The sequence below is a fragment of the Drosophila persimilis genome, unplaced genomic scaffold (assembly GCF_003286085.1).
Source record: "Drosophila persimilis strain 14011-0111.01,24,50 unplaced genomic scaffold, DperRS2 tig00000914-arrow-arrow-pilon, whole genome shotgun sequence".
In the NCBI taxonomy this organism is placed as follows: domain Eukaryota; kingdom Metazoa; phylum Arthropoda; class Insecta; order Diptera; family Drosophilidae; genus Drosophila; species Drosophila persimilis.
This window is the reverse complement of record NW_020825374.1, coordinates 611,620-616,083: the sequence shown is the minus strand read 5'-3', so window position 1 is coordinate 616,083 and position 4,464 is coordinate 611,620.

The window sequence follows — 4,464 nt, the reverse complement described above, 5'->3', positions numbered from 1 at the left end:
CTCTCAGTGAGAGGGTGCTGCTTTACGAGACGAGCGAAGGGACAAGAGCATACAAAGTAACTGCTGGATTCCAGCAGGGGTCGGTGCTGGGGCCGCTCCTATGGAACACTATGTATGATGAAGTTCTGCGACTGAGCCTTCCCGAGGGCACGACGGTCGTGGGGTTTGCCGACGACGTCGCCTTCGTAGTGGTGCCTGGAGTATGCCAACGCAAAGGCCGCTCAGACTTGCCGAGCACTATCGCGAATCCTGCTGAGCACCAGCAAGTGAGGAGGAAGTTAATCACCAGCGTCGTCTCCTCCCAGATCCTGTATGCTGCCTCAGTGTGGTCCAAAGCGACGAAGGTGCCGAGCTATATGCGAGGAGTCGAGGCAACGCACCGCTTATGCGCTATCAGGATCGCTTGCGCGTTCGGAGTAGTATGAGGCCGAGGAGTATGAGCTATCCCGCAGGGACTCAACTTAACCCTCCCACGAGAGCTGCGTGGGAATCACCCAGGCACGAAAGCGTCAGGAGATGGCAGATGAAGTGGGATTCCTCGACCAAAGGACGCTGGACCCACAGGCTTATTCCTGACATCAAGCTGTGGTTGGAGAGGAAGAATGGACAGGTGGACTTCCACCTCACACAGATGCTGAGCGGTCACGGATGCTTCAGATCATACCTAAAGCGGTCCTGCGATCCTGCGGTCGAGGCATCGTGGAGGACGCCTATCACGTCTTCTTCGAGTGCCATCGCTTCGAATATGAGAGGTGTCAGCTAGAGGCCGAGCTAGCCACCAGCATCAGCATCGGAGGGATCTTGCCAGTCATAGAAGCGGATCCCAAGGCATGTGATGCACTAGGTTCGCCGCCACTATAATGCGGGAACTACGGTAACAGAGAGGGAAAGGAATGTGTCGGAGGAGTAAGGAGGTACGGCTGTGCGAAGCAATGCTTTGCAGCCGTACCGCATAGCTACGCCCCATTACCCCACCAACAAACCACAGACCCAGGCCCTCACAACAACTAGTTGTTAATCTAATATATGTATTAGTATTAATAGAAGAAATAAAAGTAATCGAATACAAAACAAAAAACATGTCATCACTAATTTGCTCACCAGTGGCGTGTTCAGCTCGACGATAAAGAAGGTTATCCATTACTTTTACATTAGGTTAAAGTCGTTCTCTTTCGTAGTGATCAGACCCGTTTTTGTTTTGCGCTCCGCATTTTTTCCTTTTGTTTTGAATAAACAGCCGGTGTTTTCCTAATTAAATTCTAATTATACTTCCTAACCAGACAACAATCTGGAAACCTATTCTATTACGCGAGTGCATGCCTTTTGATTTGTGTTAAAACATTATTTAACTTTTTATTTTTCGGCGTCGGCTTGTGCTTGTGTTTGTGTTGTTGCAGTGAGTGAGTACGCATACATTGCATTGCAGTCCGCTCTCGTCTGGTAGCTTTTGTTGTTTTATCACTCTCTCGCTATCACCTTACGTTCAATAACTGTTCTTTCTCTCTCGCTCTTTAAACTTTCTGAGCAATAGCGCTCTCTGCTTAGTAGCTCTCGCTATAACCGCTCTCCACTCTGCTCTCTTTTTTTACCAATTCCGCTTTTAGCGTTGTCTGGCACATTGGGCTGATACCAATTTGTTTTGCAAATAATAGTAAGTAAATAATAATAAAATGGAATACGCTGTTGTCTGTGCCAAAAAAACCTGTAAGAAGCAGATCACCCATGATCAGCCGAATGTCCCCTGCTGGCTCTGCGATAGCGTAGTGCACGCAAAATGCGCTGGATTTTCTGGCCTCGTGAGTGATGCTATAGCCAAACGTAATGGCTTGCATTACAGTTGCGAGGCATGCCGTGCGGTGGAGAAAGACATGGTATCTTTTATGAGGCAGACGCGGAGTGGCTTTAAGGAGCTGACCGTTGGTTTTAAAAACCAATACGATCGGCTCCTAGCCATGGATGCTCAGTTTAGCGGTTTAAAACTGCTGAATAAGTCTCCGAGGCGCAAAAACGTCACTCCGCGGGATCTGCAAGTGCCAACCGTCACTCAGCCGTGCGCCGCCGAAAAACTGACTCCGACCACTCCAAGTGTGCAGCAGTTGATCTCGTTTGCCACTCCAAAGGCAACGACAGCTGCTGGCGATGCAGATTCGGTAGCCGAATTCATCGCCTCGGAGAATGTGCAGCCAAGTACGTCTGCAGCGTAAGTGTCCATGGTGTCCGCAAGTTCGCTAGTTGTCCCTTCTATCCCGAACCCACCAGTAAATAGGCGTCCCGGACATCCGGATATTGCCACCACAGGTACTAGGCCAGTGGTGACTAAACAACTGGTGGGAGTCCCACCAAAACGACAAGTTTTTGTTTCACGGCTGGCCCCTGACCTCATATCTAATGATGAAATTACTTTTATTCAAAGCAAAATAAAAGCCGCGGGCTTAAAGGTGGAGAAATTTAACTTCTCTTATGCCAGGGAGATAGCCTCGTTTAAGATAAGCATCTCCCCAACTCAATTTGACACCATTTGCTCCGCCAAATTTAGGCCGGAGCATTTGGTTGTGAAGGAGTTTAGGGCTAAGAAGAAGAATAGGCCCCCCATATCCCTTCGAAATCTTTCCAGTATGCCACCCTCAACCTCAACTTCCTCTTCCTCAACTTCCCGTCTTGCTTCCACCTTTCCAAAAGGTAAGCTCAGCATTCTTTTCCGGGATAGTGTTGCATTTGCTTCCCACGTTATTGTGTTTACTGAAACCTGGTTAAAGCCGGACATTCTTAGTTCCGAGGTTTTGGCAGGTCGGTACAAAACTTTTAGAAAGGACCGTTCGTCTCGACGTGCAGGAGGGGTTCTAATTGCAGTGGACTCTTACATCACGTCAGAACACTTCACAGTCCAAGTTCAACAGGAACTGGAATTGCTGTGTGTAAAACTGATTCTTCCCGCTTTCGCTATATTCATTACTTGCTCGTATATCCCACCTTCTTCGGATATTTCAATTTATGAGCAGCACTTGTCCGCTTTAACCGCTGTTTCTTCCTCGCTATCTGATAAAGATCGTATGATAGTTCTTGGTGACTTCAACTCGCCAGGAACTGTTTGGTCTTCGGTAATCGAGTCTAGTATCCTAGTGCCCATGTCACGACATGACTTTGTTGACGGCTTGCTTGACCTGTCCCTGTCTCAAGTCAATCATGTGAAAAATTCCTTGGGTCGATTGCTTGATCTATGCTTTGTATCGGATCCGACCATAGTGTTGTTAACCCGAGCCCTTCGGCTCACTATACCTGAAGACGCCTACCACCCTACTTTCGAGGTGTCGCTAGATATAGGACCAACTGTATTGGATCGGTCGAGTAGACTACCTGAACGTGTCCGCTGCTTTCGTAAAGCCGAGTTTGCGAAGCTTAAAACCTTATTAGGGATTTTGATTGGTCCGCTTTGTAATTGTGCACTGATGTCACAAAAGGCACAAACATTTTTTACAATGCTCTTGGCACATTTTTTGATTATTGTGTCCCGCTTTCTTGTCCGATTAGATCTGGAAAACCTCCTTGGTTTACCATAGAGTTATCCAGTCTAAAAAACTTAAAATCAAGACTTTATAAAAAATTTCAAGAAGTGGGCTCTCCTACTTCTCACTCTCGTTATCTAATAGCTCGGTCAAACTTTTCAGTTCCTAATGGTCAATGCTATAAGAACTACCTATCTCGTTGCAGGATACGTTTTTCTTAGGACCCTAAACAGTTTTACTGCTTCGTAAACAGTAAGCGTAGAACGTCCGCACACCCATCCTCGCTATCATTTTGTAATACGTCGGCAAATAATGATCAGGCAATTGCCGATCTTTTTGCCCAATTCTTCCAAACCACCTATTCTGAGGAAAGCTACTCTGGTCAACCGTACCCATACGGATTACCGAGGTCGAACGGCATTTTCAGTCCCTTGTTAAATGAATATTCCCTACTTCATGTTCTTCGACTAGTTAAGCCGGTGTTTTCACCGGGTCCAGACGGGGTTCCAGGTTGTGTACTCAGGTACTGCGTCGAGGCACTGTGTGGACCTTTGCTTAAACTATTCACCCTATCCATTGATTCTTCTTGCTTCCCCCCGATCTGGAAGGAATCGTTTATAATTCCTCTCCATAAAAAACGTAGCAAGTCTGATGCAAAAAATTATAGAGGTATAGCAAAGTTATCCACTATTTCCAAAATGTTTGAGAAGGTTTTAACTCCGCACTTGCAACATCTTTGCAAGTCACTTATATCTCCAACTCAGCATGGATTTATAAGGCGGCGATCAACCACCACGAACTTGTTAGAGTTTACCTATTTCATTATTAAAGGCTTTCAAGGTAACTTACAGACGGATGTTATTTACACCGACTTTAGTAAAGCATTCGACTCTGTAAACCATTCCCTTTTAGCACATAAACTTGACCTTTTAGGGTTTCCGCCCAACCTCCTGAGATGGAT